Source organism: Lutra lutra, chromosome 9 (assembly GCF_902655055.1).
Source record: "Lutra lutra chromosome 9, mLutLut1.2, whole genome shotgun sequence".
Classification (NCBI taxonomy): domain Eukaryota; kingdom Metazoa; phylum Chordata; class Mammalia; order Carnivora; family Mustelidae; genus Lutra; species Lutra lutra.
In genome coordinates, this window is record NC_062286.1 from 109,302,653 (window position 1) to 109,322,977 (window position 20,325).

The window sequence follows — 20,325 nt, forward strand, 5'->3', positions numbered from 1 at the left end:
TGATCTCTGTCAAATAAATAAATAAAATCTTAAAAAAAAAAAAAACAAAAAACACCACAGCCTTGGAAAGGGGACTATATGAAATGGGAGACAGAGAGTTGGGTCATGAGCAGGGTTCGGTTCCAGATTCAAGCAGAGCACCTCACTAGTTCTGTGGCCCTAAACAAATTTACTTAAATGGGCCTCAGTTTCTTTATCTACAGGACAGGGAGATTATCACATAACTCACAGGACTGATGTAAAAAAATGAAAATGAAGAAGATGGTCAGTAATTTGCCTGAGGGATAGTCAGTGACATAACTAGAGCCCCACCACACACACACACACACACACAAAACCATGTTGTTAAACTGTCTCCCCAATGAGTCATGCCCAAATGAAAGTACCTGGTGGAACGCCTGACCTTTACTGGGCACCTGAAAAATGTTGGCTTTCCTCCCATACATTGATGCTACACTTTGTAAAGAGAACAATTTGGAAAGGTATTTTTCTGTGTGGAATCCTCAGCTCTAAAATCTATCCTTTTGGGGGCCCCTGGGTGGCTCAGTGGGTTAAGCCTCTGCCTTCAGCTCAGGTCATGATCTCAGGGTCCTGGGATTGAGCCCCACGTCAGGCTCTCTGTTCAGCAGGGAGCCTGCTTCCCCCTCTCTCTCTGCCTGCCTCTCCCTACTTGTGATCTCTCTCTCTCTGTCAAATAAATAAATAAAGTCTTTAAAAAAAAAAAAACTTAAAAAAAATAAAATCTATCATTTTCAATCTAGATAAAAGTTTCAGATAATCAGTTTTTCTTCTGTTGGCTTTGCCTGACTCTTCATAAAGTCATATGGTCTAAGTGAGTAAAGCAGACAGGGTAAAAATTTCAATGATAATTTAATTCAAATCACCTCTTATACTAAAAAATGAGTCACGCAATAGACACATTTTGTAACATTCCTCCAAAAAAAAAATGTAAACATATCATTTTGTTCATAAGAAGAAAGAGACATTCCTCGCGACGTTGTGATTATAACAACCAAAGAGTCACAGTCTCAAGACTGTAACCCTAACCTTCAGTTTGGTGAAAGATTCTTTAGAAAATGAACTCTTTCTTGTGGGTAAGTCTTTGCTGTACAAAGCCAATCTCTATATAAAATGTTCAAGTATCCTGACCATTTTTCTGTCTTCTTCTTATTGTGTAATTGAGGACATTATAGGAACAGGCATTTACGATCATACAGGGCTTTACGTTTTCAGAGTCTAGTCAATGCTCCTAAATGTCAAGGTTACAATCAAGGTCAATATATTTTCAACTCAGAAAAGTGGGTGTCTGCAAGGTAGATAGCTGCTCACTGTGCTGCCTCATATAACCACAAGAAATTTAAGAGTAAGACGAAACTTGATAATTAATGTTAAAAAATGCATTGCTTAGCTACCAATTTTAGAAATAGCAGAGTGCATACAAATCCAAAATAGGACATACAAAACCATGAAATAAGGGAGAGAAGTATTATAACAGCATATGGTCAGTGTCCCCATCTTACAAATTCATTTTAGGACACATTTAAGAGCCTACTGTGTGTTACCCACTGCACAAAATCTAATTTAAATAGTGTGAATGAGGGGCACCTGGGTGGCTCAGTGGGTTAAGCCTCTGCCTTCAGCTCAGGTCATGATCCCAGGGTCCTGGGATCAAGCCCCACATCGGGCTCTCTGTTCGGCAGTGAGCCTGCTTCCTCCTCTCTCTCTGCCTGCCTCTCTGCCTGCTTGTGATTTCTCTCTGTCAAATAAATAAATAAAATCTTAAAAAAAAAAAAATAGTGTGAATGAGGGGCACCTGGGTGGCTCAGTCATTATCCCAGAGTCACGGGATCAAGCTCGACATTGGGCTCCATGCTCAGTGGGAAGCCTGTTTCTCCCTTTCCCATTCCTCCTGCTTGTGTTCTCTCTCTGGCTATCCTTCTCTGTGTCAAATAAATTAAAAAAAAAAAAAAAGTGAATGAGTTATGATTGCTTGAAAAAGCCAAAGGGCTCAAAATTAGTGTGTTCAGGGGCGCCTGGGTGGCTCAGTGGGTTAAGCCGCTGCCTTCGGCTCAGGTCATGATCTCGGAGTCCTGGGATCGAGCCCCGCATCGGGCTCTCTGCTCAGCAGGGAGCCTGCTTCCTCCTCTCTCTCTGCCTGCCTCTCTGCCTGCTTGTGATCTCTCTGTCAAATAAATAAATAAAATCTTTAAAAAAAAAAATTAGTGTGTTCAAATACATTCAGATGAGTTCACACAGTCACTGAAATTTCATGCACATACAAAAAGGAGTCAAGACATGTTATTACGTTGACCCCATTCAATACTGTACCTATGTCATGTTCTGGGCAGAATATTCCCAGGAAAATACATCATATCTCAGCTGTCAGATTTCTGTGTGATTTAACTAACAGAGCACTACCCTGTCTAAAAAGCACCCAATCAAGGAAAACACTCTACTGTACCTCATGAAAGGCCACACAATTTATTCTTCACACAAAAGAATATTAGAAACAAAAAGCACCAACTACCTAAAAAAATAAGAAATGTAAAGTATTTCCTCGACTACTTAAAAGGTCAGTTAGAAGTTAAAAAGCAAAGAAAGCAAGCCCAAAACCATTTTTATTTTGTTTTTAAAAAAACTACTTACCCCAGGACTAGATTGATAGCAGTGAAATTCAATAAATACACATTACTTATCAAATTGTAAATTAGGCAGTGATTCAAGTTCCTAATTATGGGAAATGATTTAAGCTCATTTAACATGAAATGTTTCAACTCTAAGACTCCTTAAAGAAGAATGTTAAACTCATAACAGAAAAAAATCGAGGAACTGACTAGAGGCACTATATGGTATATCCAAATCCCTATCTGTCAACAAATTGATGTGAAAATTCAGGGAAAACAAATTGGTTAAGCAAACTTAACCAATTTAAGACAAAAGCGCCTTTTGGAATAAGGAATATATGCTCAAATACCAAAATTATTATTTGTAGTGATAAAAAAGCACTCGTGTTTTTTATCATTATTCTAATCAACCTTCTGCTTTCCTAAACATTGTCAAGTACCATTAGTTGACCCCTGAACAATAAGGGTTTGAACTGCATAGGTCCACTTATGTGTGGATTTTTTTCAATAGATATAGTACAAGACTGTAAATGTATTTTCTCTTGATGATTTCCTTAATAACGTATTTTTTCTAGTTTACCTTAAGTGTAAGAATACAGTATATAGGGGCACCTGGGTGGCTCAGTGGGTTAAGTCTCTGCCTTCAACTCAGGTCATGATCTCAGGGTCCTGGGATCGAGCCCTGCATTCGGCTCTCTGCTCACCAGGGAGCCTGCTTCCCCCTCTCTCTCTGCCTGCCTCTCTGCCTACTTGTGATCTCTGTCTGTCAAATAAATAAATAAAACCTTTAAAAAAAGAAAAAAAAAGAAAACAGTATATAATACTAATATATAAAATAGGTCTTCATCAGCTATCAGTGGTATCAGTAGGGCTTCTAGTCAACAATACGCTATTAGTAAAGTTTCCTGGGAGCCAAAATTATATGCAAATTTTTGACTGCTCAGGCAACTGGCACCTCTAACCCCCATGTTGCATAAGGGTAGACTGTACTTTGTAGTCGATAATTTATTCTACAAACAAGTATAAAGTGCCTGCTATGTGCAAATATTGTGCTATGAAGGAGGAAACAGGAATTGGCAACCTCAGCCTAAGGAAGCTCAGAGAGAGTGTGTGTGTATGTATGAGTGTGTATGTGTGTGTATAGGGGCAGGACAGTGGAAGTTAAAGTAAACAAAGCACAGTGTCACAAGACCCATGGGGACAGAATTCACACAAAAAACAGTAGAACAAATAAATCATTGAAATTATTTGGTTTGTCAGTCAGACTTCAAACAGCCACACGTAAAGGGAACCCCCCATCCTAGGCTGCCAGGCTGCCATACAGACTACCACAGACTGGGTAGCTCTAAGAAGGTATGTTCCTTCTCATTCTGTAGGCTGCAAGTCCAACATCAAGGATGCCGAAGGGGCTGTTTTCTGGAAAGTCTCCTTGGCGTGAAGATATCCACCTCTCAGTGTGTCCTCACATGGCCTTTCCTCTGTGCACATACAACCCTGCTTTCTAACCCCCATCCTGATAGCTTCGCCTCTTCTTATATGGACACTGTTCAGATTGGATTGAGTCCCAACAGAAGAGCCTCATTTAATTTTTATTTATTTTTCAAGATTTTATTTATTTTTTGAGAGAGAGAGAGACACAGCAAGAGGGAACACAGGCTGGGGGCGGGTCGGGGGTGGTGGTACTGAGAGGGAGAAGCAGGCTTCCTGCTGAGCAGGGAGCCAGATGCAGGGCTCGATCCTGGGATGTTGGGATCATGACCTGAGCAGAAGGCAGACGCTTAAGGACTGAGCCACCCAGGCGCCCAAATAGGCTCATTTTAAACTTACCTCTTTAAAGGCCTCATCTCCAAATATAGTCACATGCTGAGTTAGCAGGGGTTTGGGCTTCCAGGTATGAATTCTGGAGGGACACAATTCAGTCTATGACACCCATCAGAGCAATGAAATCAGTCACCTCTCCTTCTCCGTGAACAAGAAACTCGCAGGTTAAGTTGATCAGAGCTGCTAAAGCCACTCCAGTAAGTCATCAAGAAACTAGATGCCCCCTGCTTCCGGTTCGGCCACCCTCAGTGTGTGCTCTCACCGTCACAACCACAAGATGGCATCTGCAAGTCTAAGCATCACGTCCAGGCTCCAGGAAGGAAAGGAAGATCAGGAAGGAAGAGCCCACCCAAGGATGTGCATCCATGTCCCGCTGGCCAGAACGGGGTAACACAGTCTTGGCCGCAGAGGGGCCATGGAGCGCAGTATTTTTAAAGTGGGCCCGTCGCTGCCCTGAGCCAGAATCATGGTTCCATCAGACGGGAAGCGGGGGTAAATCTGTGTCCCCTACAGCTGGCCGACCACAGATGTCGCTGCAGGGTTGCAGGCCGCCTTCAGGTGGAGGCCTGTCTGGACCACCGACCAACCATGTGACCTTGAGCGACCGCTTTAATCCCTGGGTTCTCAGAGGTGGTAATTACACCTAACCTGCAGAATCACTGAGAGAATTAAACAGGGTTGTACTCATTTGTCAGGCCCGGGGCACACTACCTCAGCCTAAAGGACACTGGCTTTGGGGCCTGGGATTTCCTGGGAAATCCCAACATTCTGAGTAACCCAGAGCCACCCAGTAAGGACTCCAAACTATCAAAGAAATGACTCCATTTCTTTACAAGGGCCCTTCTGACATATCCTGGTCTAGGGCATTGTCTGAGAGCCTGGAGTCTCTGTGTGTATGTGTGTGCACGCGTGTGCACGCTGCTTTCTGATGGTCTTACGCCTAACGTGAGAGCAGGAAGCACTGATTCCCTGTACCCTGCTCCTTGCATCGTGCCCCTTCTGCAACCAAAGGAAGTCCTTATTCAGCAGTGAGGTATATCATTCAGGTGACTTATGCCTTCACCTCTCCAACAAAGCCGGGAGAGGCTGGTTTGGTAAAAAGTGCAACCTTTCCAGGTTTTTTAAAACTCATCTGTTGCTCTTCATCGAGGAGTAGATTCCTCCTGGTGATCAATCTTGATGGAAAACCTGGTGGCCTGCCACATTTATCAATTTGAGCTGAGAAAATGAAAATTACCATGTAACAGAAGGGTACGCAAGAGCCTGCTTCAAGCTCTTGCTTTCACGAGAGGTATTAATACCCAAGTCATCTACACTTTCAAATTCCCTCCTTTCCCTCTGGTAGCTGTGCAAGAAATCTCTGCATGTTACTTAAGGCAGATGGGAGAGGAACTTATAACTTACTTGGAAATTCTTTCAAAGGGAATGAAAAATCAACAGAATGAGGCCAGTCTTAAGGTTCTCGGAGGGCCTCACAGGTCCAAAAAGGCTAAATAAAAAGAACTATTCCCTCTCCATATTTTCAAAGAGCTGTTGTGAAATTTTTTCTCAGCAGCTGTAAACTACACAGCAATCCTTCTAACTGCTGTCCCCACTCAAATCTGAAAGATGATGCATCTAATAATTAACATACTTAACTAGCACTTTTTCAACACAAAGCTAAAAGAAATTTGCTAAATCAAAAAGATGCCAATTAAAAAGAAGAAACCTCCCAACGCAACTGGTACCCCAAGTTTGGTGGGGAGGGCAGCATGGTTAAGACAGTCAGAGCCACTATTTTCATATGATTCACACTGACATCAGGAATAATTTGGGAACTCCTGATTTGGAAACTATAAAAAATACTCTCTTAAAAACAATATTCAGGGATGCCTGGGTGGCTCAGTTGGTTAAGCAGCTGCCTTTGGCTCAGGTCATGATCCCAGCGTCCTGGGATCGAGTCCCACATCGGGTTCCTTGCTCATCAGGGAGACTGCTTCTCCCTCTGCCTGCCATTCTGTCTGCCTGTGCTTGCTCTCTCTCTCTCTCTGACAAATAAATAAATAAATAAATAAATAAATAAATAAAACAATATTCAGCAGAATATTTTCCTTCAGTTAATTAATAGCACTCCTGCTCGCTCTCTCTCTCTCTCTCTCTCTGTCTCTTTGGCACTGATAATATTCACAAACCATTTTTGAAAAGAAAATACTCTAAGAAAATAAATACAAAGCATTTTAGATTACCAAGAGTTCCACTTCATAAAAATAATCAGATTAAATCAATGCTTTTTTCCTGTGAATTTCTAACCAAGTTTGAAATTTACAAAAGTCTCTGCTTCAGAGATCTAACACATTGTAAGAAAAATAAGCATAACGTGATTAAAATCTCACTCGTAAAGTAGAAACAACCATGTGAGAACGTGCTCAGCAGGAGTAAACAATAACCCATCTTCAGGGAAACGTCTCCTCTGGTTCTGACACATTATCAACTGATCAGAACTTCTGTTAGCAGAATTAATGAACGCAGAGTTTTCAGATTACTGATTGTCTTTCCAAACTGATCACTGTGCTACCCTTCAGAGGCCAGTGTAAATAATCATGGAATACTTGTTCCTTCTGTAGTAAGTCTGCAGATGGTTTCAGTTTATTTAACATGGTACCTCTTCTGCTTATTCATCAGATTGCTTCCCTAATTTGCCCAACGTGCAGACTCTGTGATCATGGCATTTAGTTCAATCATTTAAGACACAATGATTTAGTCTTCTCATATGCACCAGATTCTTCCCTTCCCCCAAGGAAGGCATGCTGTGGCTAAAATTTGCAAACCATGCAACAGTAGGACTAAGGTGGGGCATCCAATCTGGAGTTGAAATCTAGGCAGGATTTGCAGGGAAGAGGACAGCTGTGGTGGGGGAGCGGCGGGGGTGGGGGTCCTGTGAAGGCCTGCAGGGTTCAGCCAGGTGCAGAAGGGAGTTGGGTGCAAAGTCAGCAAAGGCACTGTGGCCATGGACCTTATGTTCTTGGAACTTTAATACAGCTTAAAATAGGTGACAAAAACAAAAACATTAAAACTTCACTGTTGCGGTCCGGTCGTGGAATGGCTCGTATTTGGCAAATTAGGGAAACAGAATTAAGTCCTGAAAGCAATAGAGAACTGTTGAAGCATTTTAGAGGTAATGCTATAAAAAGATTTGTTTTGTGCAAATTACTTTAGCTAAGTAAGGAGAATGGAGTAAAGCGGCAGAAATGTAAATTCATTTTTTTTTTTTAAGTGGCACCTGGGTGGCTCAGTGGGTTAAAGCCTCTGCCTTCTCCTCAAGTCATGATCCTGGGGTTCTGGGTCAACCCCCACTTTGGTCTCTCTGCTCCGCGGGGAGCCTTCTTCCTCCTCCTCTCTCTCTTTCTGCCTGTCTCTCAGCCTACTTGTGATCTCTATCTGTCAAATAAATAAAATCTTCAAAAAAAATTTTTTTGAAGATTTTATTTATTCAGAGAGTGTGCGTGCATGCACAAATGAGCAGGGGAAGCAGCTGAGAGAGAGGGAGAGAGAATCCCAAACAGATTCTGCACTGAGCACAGAGCCAGAATCCAGGCTTGATGCCACAACCCTGAGATCATGACCAGAGCAGAAACCAAGAGTCACCAGATGCCCTGGGATGTAAATTTATAAAGTAGCTGTTTATCTACCTCCTCCAGTAAACTGTAAACCCCTGAGGGCAAGAGCTACAACTCACTGTTACAGTATGTGGTACTCAAGAGCCAGTAGAACACATGAGTGAGGAATGAACGAGACAGAACAATAGGGAAGCCGATTGAAACATTACAGGAACAATCAAGGCACAGAATGTTGTGAACAACTTTTAGGCGGTGGCTGCCGGAATGGACATGAACAGACAGAAATGCAAGATAGTCACAGGGTAGACTCACGAGATCAGTGGCTTGTTTCATGAAGATTTAGAACCCAGGATGAGAGAGACATTGATTTGGAGTGAAGTTGAGGACTTCTCTTTTGGATACACCAATCTGACAGTATCCTGTAGAACTTGAATCCAGCAGAAATCAGATAAGAGGTCAGAGACAGAGGAGTCATCAGTAAATAGGTTGTCAAAATGGTAGAAGTGGAGGAGTTAATCTTATACAGAAAGTAAATAGAGTAAGATGAGTTATGAGCAATGTAGAGACCTCCAGAGAACACCAGTTTAAGGGATGGGTGGTAGACCAGATGTCACTGCTCTGCCTCTCCTATATGAAAATTGTATAGGATGGACAAGCAAGGCACTGCAAACAGGAACTTCCGGAGTCTGTAAGGGAATAGCAAAAATGAACTAATCTAGTGCAATTCCTTCAGATTGGCAAAGTGATGTGACCTCCCCAGAGTCACCAACTCAGAGAATTTGCACAGAAGCAAATGCTAATAACTTAGTTTCTTACACCGTAACACTTGGAGGTAAGAAGAGATGAACTCTGATATTCCTTTCAGCAGTATGATTTTATGATTCTAATCAAATTTCACTGCTTGTTCATTCAAAACAAGTACACAAACCAAACAGAGCAGTCTTTTCATCTTTTCAAACAACAGGGCCACGAAAATGAGAAAATAAATGAACGCAAAATCTCCAAGCCTTCCTGCCATGTTGAACAAATGGGAAAATAAACCTTGCTCATTTCCATTCAGAGATGCTAATGATTCCATTAAATTGACTTCTTTGAAGGAAAATTACTGCTAATAACCTTAATTTCCTCCTAGTCTCTTCCCCTAGGTACCTGACATTTTAAATAAAACATTGTCATAAAATATTAAAAGCAAAGGAATTATATCTTAGGTATCCAATTCCATATTGACAGACTTTACTAATCCCTTCTATCTCATCTGTCTAGGGCCTACACTTTGGGATCTTCAGATAAACACATCAAGTTTCCCATTCTAGGCATATGCCAAGAAACACAATTCATTTCAAATGGACCAACAATTTTTTTGCGGGGGGGTGAGGGAGTTTCTCTATGGCCCACCACAAGTCATACTGATATCAGCCATGTGGTGTTCTAGAACATTCTTACCTTCAATTTGAATTTAATCACTGTAGATATTTTCTCTTTTTTGTCCCCCAAAGCAGGCTTTCCACCCTGGCCTGACCTCTGAAACCTATGTTCTGGATGGCAGATGGGTAGCGTCTGCCATCTGCCTCCCCATACCCATTTGCCACGCTTCGCCAGCCTTGCCTCCTTGCCTAAGTCCCTTGGCTTCTGTATGGATTCAGCTAAAGGATGATACCAGCCAGAAGTTTGGGAGGCAAGGGAAGAGTGAGGTAGGCATATTTATTTCCCCACTGTCTCCCTGCAGGCACAAGATAGGTTGACTGTGTCTTCCCTACAAAAGGACACAGCCCTTGCCAGACAGCCTTCTTGCCCCTCCACTCAGAGCAAGAAGAGTTCCCCATCGTTACTAAGTCTTTCTGCAGCCCCCACCTGGTTGTGTTCTCTACACCTGTCCAAACCTTCCAAATGGCCCCTTTATTAAACCCACCACAGAGGACTCAGTTTACACATGCCATCTGCTCCTTGGCCGGCCCTAAATGACACGGAGTTAAAGACAGACCAGGGTAGGCCTTCCACTGTGGGTCTCGCAGACACAATCAAAAGAAACTGTAAACTGTAAATCGTTGTCACATTTCCATGAGCAAAAACCTAGTACACACTTTCTTGAATAGCAAGGTTTCGATGCCAAGGAAAGAGAACTGAATCCTACCATATTTCTACAATTCAGCGTGCTGTAAAAATAAACATGCAGAAGGCATACAATCAGAATCTGAATGTCACTGCCAAACCTAACCAGAATTCTTCTCAAAAATGGGTATCTGGAGAAACATGAAAAGAACCAAATCCATCCTTGAAAACAGAAACATCTCATTTTCCTACTCTTTATCCACATCAAGATTATTAAACCAGATACTGTGACACTTTAAGGTGACTCCAAGTCTTTCAAGGGATGGCACGAAATTCTAAAAAGTACTATTAATTCACTTCATCTTATTGGTAACAACTACAGTTACTGAAGTTGTGATTTTTGGAAAAACTTGGGAATCAGTGACCTAGATTTTTCTGTATTTTCCCCAATATCTCTCAAAATGAAAATAAAGAGGAGTCTAATGTATATAATAGCCCTTTATCTATATATCAGATCTAAATATTATGGAAATTACCTTCAGGTAGCTACTAAATAAAACTCAATAAAATAGCATTATCTCTGAAGCTTACAATTCTCTAAGTAGAAAGCAAATGAGATTCTTAAGTAAGTATTTGAAAGTTGAAAGCTATAAATACATCTGGACAGAATTTTTAGCATTGAAATTAATGGATTTTCCCAGGTCAAAATCAGCCCCTGTTGGCTGTGCAGTCCCTCTCTTCTTTGAGGTATATATTCAAGGGTGTTTATGACATGTCCCTGCTGTGAGTGATCTAGAATTCCACAGCTAACCAAACTGATCAGAATACAGATTTTCAATTCTGAGTCTGCAAGGTATCTTTTTACTAAAGAGTTTCTAAACTGGCCTCTTAACTGAGAAATTCCTTCTAAGTATTATATTTTCAAGAAATTTAAGAACATAGACTATTTCTCCATCATTTCCTCGTGCACTGTATATAACTGACAACTGAAATCTGACTGAATTAGTGAACTAATGTAACAATATGGGGCATGCTTCAATTAGAGGATATGTTCATAATTTGAGGTTCCACGAGATAGAAACTCCCTGGAGGACTTTCTTAAAGGCAATTTGGCAGTGCTCTCTCAAAATGGAAAATGTGCATACCCTCTTGACCAATTATTTCTATTTCTAGGAATTTAGCTGCAAGAAAATCCTGCACAGGTGCACAAAGGCCTATGTACAAAAATCTCTAATCTTGGGCTCCTAGGTGGCTCAGTGGGTTAAAGCCTCTCCCTTCGCCTCAGGTCATGTTCTCAGAGCCCTGGGATAGAGCCCTGCATCAGGCTCTCTGCTCAGCAGGGAGCCTGCTTCCCTTCCTCTCTCTCTGCCTGCCTCTCTGCCTACTTGTGATCTCTGTCTGTCAAATAAATAAATAAATAATCTTTTTAAAAAATCTCTAATCTTTCAGGGTGCAATGTATCCATAGTACCGAAGTTTCTATAATGTTAGAAAGAAAAAGATATCCAGCACATTGACATGGAAAGGGCTCAATGACTTACGTTCAATGAATAAAAGCAAATCATAGAAAAATGTATAAAGAATAATCCTGTTTATGTCATAAGAAAAAGACATGTATATATATACACTTACACATGTAAATGCACAGTAAAGGGAGAGGAAAGAGGCACTCTAAGCTGTTCCCAACAGTCATATTTTGGGATGGGCGCAGGTGGGTAAGAGCATTTTACATTTTGTTTCTATATTTCTGCATTACCATTTGCATTGAAATATATTAATGTATCATACACATCATTTTAAAAACCCACGAAAACAAAAAGTTAACACAAATTTTAGGGACACCTGTGTCTCAGTCAGTTATGCATCTGCCTTTGGCTCAGGTCATGATCTTAGGGTCCTAAGATCAAGTTCCACATTGGGTTCCCTGCTCAACCAGGAGCCTGCTTCTCCCTCTGCCTGCCACACCCTCTGCTTGTGCTCTCTCACACGTACTCTCTCGCTCACTCTCTCTCTGTCAAATAAATAAATAAAATCTTTAAAAAAAAAAAAAGAAAGAAAGAAAGAAAGAAATTCTAGATGGTTTGGTGATTTGTCCAATGACAGTGCATCAGCAGATATGAGAAACCCATCTCAAAGGGATTTCACCCTCATTTGATCACTTGTGATCACTCATTTAAAAACCAAAAGGAAAATGAGGACTGTTAAGTCAACCACACCTTGAAATACCAACCTGCAGAAACAGACTACAGTCTGCATGTTCAGGACAAATATGGCAACTACCACGTAGCAGTGAAAATATTTTGTGACTGTGATGTATAAAAAAGAACCTGCATGTCCCCATAAATGAAGTCACCCATTTCTTCATACTTGGCATGTTCTTATTTAAAGGAGCACTGGGGCCGCGTGGGTGGCTCAGTGGGTTAAAGCCTCTGCCTTCGGCTCAGGTCATGATCCCAGGGTCCTGGGATCAAGCCCCGCATCAGGGGCTTCGCAGAGAGCCTGCTTCCCCTGCTTCTCTCTCTGCCTGCCTCTCTGCCTGCTTGTGATCTCTGACTGTCAAATAAATAAATAAATAAAAATAAAGGAGCACCGGGATATAGGAAAGAAAACCATGTCTTGCCTCCCTCAACTTTGTATATTTGCTAACATCTTAGAAAAATGAGGGAAAAGAAAAACAGTGGGAATTCAGAATCTAAAATCTATGTCCGCTGGAAATAAATGACTACAGCAACCTTGGTAAGAAATTTAATAGAGGAAAAAAAAATGATGCTGGGCTTACTTTTAAGATGAAACTACAGTTCTGGCAATTTCTAGTACACACTCTTTCTGAGCACAGTAGACAAAACGCTCAAAATGGGAGCTGATGGGCCAAATTGGTTCCACACACGGGTTTTGTTTGGCCAGCCCAGGGACTGACATGTTTGTTTTTATGTTAATTGATTTCTAAACCATTTTCAAATGAGATCTCACACTTAAAAAGAAATCTGTCTTCATGCTTCTCTGAAAATTGTGGCGGCGATGGCAATCCTGTGCCGGATACTGACCCGGGGTGCGGGGTGGGAATCCATCAGCCCTGCGTGCCCCCCACCACTCCCACATGTCTCTACCACCTGGGCGGCGTCCCCAGGTAAAAGCTGGCCCTGCAGAACACCAAAGTTGCTTTCTAGGCTTCCCCAGAGTAGCCTTTCGTACTCTCCTTCTCTCAGACTTCTGGCCCAAGCACCTTTGGAAACAAAAGTTTGCAGGATTAGAGGACACGGGGTTCAATGCTCAACTTCCTATTTCAATTACACATTCCCAGCAGGGTTGCCAGAACCTTCTCTATCAGACCTCAGTCTGGTCACTTAAAATAACGGTCACCAAACATCTTATGGCAACACATCTTTCGGCAGCTCGCACCTCCGCGGCAGGTAAGGCAAGGCAGCGCTGAGAACTTGCAGTTCCGGCATCCGTCCACCTGGGGCATGCGTCCCTCCTGGAAATTTAACTCCCTAAAGCAACTTCGCCTTCCCCAGCCTCCGTTTCCCCAAGTGCAAACAAAGAGACTATTAGTAACCACCAAAGAAAGGATCCAAGGACGTGGCACACGCCCGTCGCTCAATAAGTGCCTGCTGGGTTATGTCCACCGCTTCTGTTACTGTGTGACGTGCCGCCACTGAAGACCCATGCGAAAGCAGGAGGCACCAAGCCTCCTAAACACCAGAGATCTCCAAATTATTCTAGGCAATACCTCTCTCCTTCCAGGCCTACATGGCTTACGGTGGTCTTTTTTAAAAGCCTGGCTGGAGGCACAGATGCCCTAAGGATAACATCTGGCGCACTGAGCAGAGTTTGCAGCCCCGCTGTCACAGAATTTGAGGCAATTAGGGCTGATTTAACAGGGTTAGGCAAGTCCAGGGGGGATGATCTGGAACTTCCCGGCAGCCCTAAAAGGTGACCAGAAGAGGCACCTGGGTGTCTCAGTGGGTTAAAGCCTCTGCCTTCGGCTCAGGTCATGATCCCAGGGTCCTGGGATTGAGCCCCGCATCGGCATCGGCATCGGGCTGTCTGCTCAGTGGGGAGCCTGCTTCCTCCTCTCTCTCTGCCTGCCTCTCTGCCTACTTGTGATCTGTCAAATAAATAAATAAATAAATAAATCTTTAAAAAAAAAAAAAAGGTGACCAGAACTTTCTGTACTTGCAGAGGGGCACAGCAAGTATCTCTTGTTACGAGTTTGTTTGTTTGTTTGTTTGTTTGTTTTTAAGATTTTATTTGAAAGAGAGAGAGAGTGCACACCATGAGCAGGTGCGGGGGTGGGGGGAGGTAAAGGGAGAGGGAGATGCAGACTCCCTGCTGAGCAGGGAGCCTGTCCTGGGGCCGGATCATGACCTGAGCCAAAGGCAGACACTTAACCAACTGAGCCAGCCAAGGAACCTCTGTTACAAGTTTTATAGGAACTGACTCAGCCTACTTTGTATGGCTAGGTCAATGGCATCTGCCCCTCCAGAGAAGGAGAGAATGAGAGGTAATACTAGCATATGAGGAGAAAGACTAATCTCGTCTGTAGCAAAAGTAACAGAAATACAATACCCAGCGTGAGACACAGTACAGTGTGCTGTGCACTTTTGCCCTATGGGGTTATTCTCCTTATTTTAGAGATGGGGCAAGTGGGTAGGTGCCCAGGATCACACAGTTAATACAGGACATCGTTGAGTTTCAAACTCAGGTCTGCCTGATTCCAACACCCGAGGGTCTTAGCAACTTTGCACCTGCTGAAAGCAAACCCACGATGCAGCCCCCCACTTAGTCCCCAGCTGCGTCTAAGACAAAGTATTTCTAGAGCAGTTGTCCTTTACCTTCAGTGGTTCACAAAGCCCACCCTCTGCCAAATCTGGGGAATCATATAGACCCTATGAATGTAATATTTTTAAATGTATAAAATGAAGCACAAAAGAAAACAACTGATATTGGAATATACTTATCAAAATAATTTTTTTTTAATCTAGGCATACCTAGTAATGCATGTGTTTCTTTTTCAACCCATTAAATGCCAAGATCCAGAGTGACAATAATACTTAGCCTAATCATCATTTGGAAGTAAATGCAAATAAAGACGTAATTCATTTGCCAGCTAAATTCACCAACCCACCAAATTCCATCCTCAGGCCATTATAGGGTGGACCCGAGATGAAGGACTCTTGCTCCAGAGGGCAGCATGAGATGTCAGGTATAAATCTAATGGTCTGCGGTCTCTTTCCTCTGGATGACCTGTTTATAACGAATGACAACAAGTTACTTTCTTCTCCTTGTTCTGAAGAGGTGGCTCAGTCATGTCAGGGAGCCAAAAACACCCTATTGTTCAGGAGCAAAAGAATACTTTGAGGGCAATGTATCTCAAAGCAATGGCTTGTCTGACCCCAAGGGTAATGTGGTCGCTAGAGGTAGAATTTCCCAACCCTCAGCATCCCAAAGGATCATAGGAGAAGAGCTGTGACAGAGACTCCCAGTCAACGGGTGAGATAACACTATCCTGCCATCACATGGTATGCGACCTTCTCAAAGAAGGTTTTATAGGTGGGAGGCTAGAAAGGTGTTCAGAGAAACACTTTCCTCTGATTTCTGTCTCTTTCAACTATTTTGATTCCTCAAAGAAAAGGAAAGAAAAAGTAGAGGGAGTTCATGCAGAGAAAAAAAAAAAAAAAAAAACCCTGCTAACCATTCATCCTCCTTCATGGAAGGATCTCCCAGGTAAGACCTGGAAGGTAGGGCTGCAGCACCTTCACTCCCCTGTGAACTTGGGTTACACCTTGAGCATTATGAAAAGCATCCAAAGGCATGAGCTTCCAACCAGACTTTTACAAAGTGGGACTTGAGGGTGGTTGTTTGCAACTGGGTGCAATGGGCCTTGAGAATAAAAGTGACTCTGGGTGATTTTTTTTTTAAGGCAGGCTTAATTCTGATGAGGGCCGTGCAGATTTCTCCCCCATCTACACAGTGATGCGTTAGCACCCAGCTCTGCTTCCACTGGGGTGGAGTAAATCACCCATTTTTCTATTTGGTTAGTGAAAGAATTATAGCCTCTGAATGTGCTAGACCTTCATATCCTTCTAAGGTATAACTAGATAAACAGTACTACACCCTGAGGAAGTATTTCTACTTTAAGGGGGAAGGCTTTATCCAAAGAGAAACTGTTACACCGAAGAACAAATACTAAGGAATGGAGGAAAGACCTATGCAAGGTCATTGCATTTCTTGACAACTGCAGGGGAGTACAAAAATACAGAATGGACAGTACTGAGAACTAAGCAGTGTCCTTGCGCCAGCAAAACCACAGAAAGTCGCTGCTGCCCACCATCGGCAATGAAAAGCTCTATTTATTTCTTGAGAGGTAGATGAGTCTTTTTGGCAGACACTAATATGGCCTACAAGTTCACATTATGAGGTGAAAAGCATCTATTTTAGAAACTTCAGTCTGGACATGAAATACCAAATGTGATCATTAAAGCAGTTCCATTAGTCCTTGACCTCATTCTGCATATAAAACGCAGAAGTTCTTGGTTTTACAAGACTTACTACGATAGCCAGTTTATTAAAAACCTAGGTCACGCGTACTAATAAACAGGCTGTTTCATCCTTACTTTAGAAGTGGTCCTTACAAACGATGATAATTTAGCCACAATCTGCTAAATAATTTAAAGTTCCAAAGAATATTTTTGCTTCCTCCAAAATGTTTGAGTTCACTATTCACTACTAAGGGCATTTGGGGAGAAGGGAAGAAATACATAAGCTTTCTTTCCTATGACTACATTAAGTCCTGTGATACAAAAAGGTATAATTTATTCTCAATGTAAGATTTTAAAATTTTAAAAATCAAATAAACTCAGCAGCTAATGACTAATGTATTTTTTTAAAAATCCTCAAAAGTTATTAATTGTGATATCTGAGTCGGCGGGCTACATCTGTAAGTTTGAGGATGGAAATGCAACACAACATCCAGAAATTGGCCTAACTTATATCACATCCGTTCACAAATTAGCATGCCAATGTGATCCGTTCAAGGAAAACAACACGGCAGCACTGAAAGGCAATTTTACTACAATTTTAATTTTGAGGGTGGGTTAGGGATTACTAGGCAAACACATTTCAATTTCTAATAAACGTAACTGGCCCCTGATGCCAGCAGTGCACAATAAGGCCAAAACGGCTGGATGTATTCTTGGGAAAGATATAATAGCGGGCAAAAGGCATTGGCTAGGTCTCTGCTGGAGATGAAATCGCTCAAAGTGATACAGATTTTTAAAGTTCATTTTCTGCAAAAGTTTTTCCATAACGCTTACCACTTTTTTTTTTTTTTTTTTTAAGGCAGAGACCCTTACCACTTTTTAAACCTCCCTATTTCGCTCCCTCATAGGCGAAAACACACTACCTCAAGATTCTGGGGCTGAGTAGTTTAATATCATTCACATTGTCAGGCACACAAATATAAAACTCCGAAGACAGTATTTGAGAACAAAGCACTTCTGTGTGGGTGTGCATTTGTAAAATAAAGGTAGCATTATTCCGACAGATAGAAATGTGTATTCAGTGATCAAATGGAGTCTTAGAAATTCTGTTTTGACAGTTACTCGTAGAATAGCATTTTCAACAGCCATTAATTCAAAGCTGGGCGGTGATATCTTCAAAGCTAAATCAAAACGAAATTCAGATAGTTGAGTAATCACAGTTGGAGGGATATATAATTGGTAATCTACTAGAGGATACCTTTAGCTATGCCATAATACATTACACGCAAAGGGTTACTAGCTCTGGCAGCAAAAGTCTCCTGAAATAAAAATGCCAATAAAAAAAAACGCTCTTCCATTTAAGAAGTAAATTTCTGGGGCGCCTGGGTGGCTCAGTGGGCTAAGTCTCTGCCTTGGGTTCAGGTCATGGTTCTGGGATTGAGCCTGCATGGGGCTCTCTCCTCAGCAGGGCGTCTGCTTCTCCCTCTCTCTCTGTCTGCCTCTCTGCCTACTTGTGATCTCTCTCTCTCTCTTTATCAAATAAATTAATAATCTTTTTTTTAAAGTGAATTTCTATGAAAACAGGTGTTCTCCCAAGATGGCAATCATTTATTAAACTTCTACAGTTCAAAAGGAAGATGACATAATAGATTAAAACACCAGCAGAAAACTATGCAAGACTGTCCTATGAAAAACATCATTCTAGATTACATAACATGAATAATGGCAGATTAAACTACACGCCCCTACCCAGCTAGATTTCTGTGCTCTATAACTTAGGCCACTTAAGTTTGAAGAGTACACAACCCTAGGTTCTCAGTTCAACCACATATTTTTGAAACCAAGTGTCCGGAAAAAACTAAAAGGATAAAGTTAAATTTTACACACACAGAGGCACAGTTTTCCCCTAGGAACACAGTTCCTTAGACATTTTCTTACCCTCCTCATAGATGGCCCAGGTAAAGTCACCAGTTGCTTTTCCTGGTCATGTACTTTATGAATCTGATTTCCCTTTAAAGAGGAAACTCAATTCCATTTTAGATATTACAGGGCTGCCTATGTTTGAATGACATTAGTGCCAACCAAACAGAACTATTAAACAGCTATCTCCCACACACTCCTAATTTATAGATCACCCTGTATCACACTTATGGTTTTAAAAAAAGGCAATCTTCCACTAATAGTTTGACCGAAACTAAATTTTAAACTCCTGTGTATAACAAGAGATTCGCTACAAGAGCTAAAAAAATAAATAAATAAATAATAAAAAAATAAAAAAGGAGTAGGAAGTTATCTCTCAAATACATGCATAAGTTTGAAAATATAATAGGCATTTATATTTTCTCTAGAAAAATCCTAGTTTATGCGAGTTTTATGATTCTAGATAAAGGCACGCTTAGAAACAATTGGAAGTTGATGACTTCCATATTTCCATACTTCGGTACTGCCTGCAAAGTCTACAGGCAGAAGAACGGTACTATATAGAAAGAGTCTAATTAGTTAAGGAAAAGACAACTTTAAAATTCTGGAAAAAAAAAAAAAAAAACCTTTAATCTCCATCATTTATAAGCTTTTAGGAGGCTCAAACACTGCCCCCCACCGAGTGCTGGCCTGTCAGTGTTGTTTTAAGTGGAAATAGTCAATCATTTCTATTACCTCCCCAGAAGAGGTAAGAAGATCCACATGCATACACATTTACATGCTTTGCACGGTGCCAACTATTTCCAACCAAAATAATCATATACACGTCGAGCCGAGCTATTTCTAGCCAGAAGCGGTTAACGTCTGGACCGAGTCGGAGGAAACCCAGTAGGCGATGATTACAGGGGAGGGGGTGGCGCACGGACCCCTGCCTCCCGCGCGCGCGGCGCCTAGCACCCCGCACCTGCACGGGCTCCCCGGCAGGGCATCCGGGTGCGCGCGCACGCGTCCGGGACGCACCCGCCGGGAACAAACAAACCCCGCCGGCCGGGGCGGGCGGGAGCATCCTCGGGCGGGACCCGAAATGCCTTCTCCTACCTGTCACTTTGCCCGGAGCTGCTGCCGGGGATGCGGCCACGGCCGCCGCCTGGAGACCCAGTGTGTGCGCGCGTGTACGCGCGCGCGCGCGGGTGTGTGTGTGTGTGTGTGGTGTGTGTGTGAGATCTTGTTTGCGGTGCGGCTCACTTACTGCTCCCCGCGCCACCGGCCCCCTCCCCCCAACCCCTGAGAGCCGGCCGCTGAGCCCCCTCCCGGCGCGTCCGGTCCCGCCCTCCCGCCGGCCCCCGCCCGCCCCCCGCTTCCCCGCCTCCCCGCGCGCTATCCTCACCTCTGCCGAGGGCGGGGGGTCTCCGCGGGCGCTCCTCGCTGAAGCCGCGGAGCAGCGCCGGCCCGCTCCGCCTGCCCGCCTGCCCGCCTGCCCGCCTGCCCGCCTGCCCGCCTGCCCGCCCGCCCGCGGGGTTCGGCGTGTCCCCGGCCCCGGGTCCCGCTGCCCCTTCGTGGCCGGCCGCTCCCTCTGCCCCAACCCCGAGTCTCCCTCCCCGTTCGCCTCCCGGCTCCAGAACCCGAGCTGTCGCCTCGCAGCCCCAACCTGCCCAGGCTACGGAGCATGCCCAGTGCGGCGCGCCCGGGCTGGGCTGGGGGTGGGCAGGGGCAGGGCTGGCCGCCCGGCTGCCGCGAGCCGGCTGGCGGGGAGGGGGCGCCGGGCGGGCCGGGGGCGCAGCCTCGCGGCAGGGGGCGGGCAGCCCTGGAGGGTCGCGCGCCGCACCGGCAGGCG

At 43.3% G+C, this 20,325-nt stretch overlaps 1 protein-coding gene across 7 annotated transcripts in view; it reads right to left on the bottom strand.

Annotated features, from left to right (window-relative positions):
• PLCB4 (phospholipase C beta 4) overlaps window positions 1-19,972 on the bottom strand; it is a 426,130-nt gene extending 406,158 nt beyond the window's left edge. For 4 of the 7 annotated variants that reach the window (XM_047745406.1, XM_047745403.1, XM_047745405.1 and 1 more), the window contains exon 1: window positions 19,879-19,972. The gene's annotated coding sequence lies outside the window, so the exon portion shown is untranslated. Of the gene's footprint in view, window positions 1-19,589; window positions 19,755-19,878 lie in introns of those variants that run through there. The other 3 variants (XM_047745399.1, XM_047745398.1, XM_047745401.1) reach the window with 2 other exon arrangements.
• Between the last annotated feature and the right edge of the window lie 353 nt (window positions 19,973-20,325).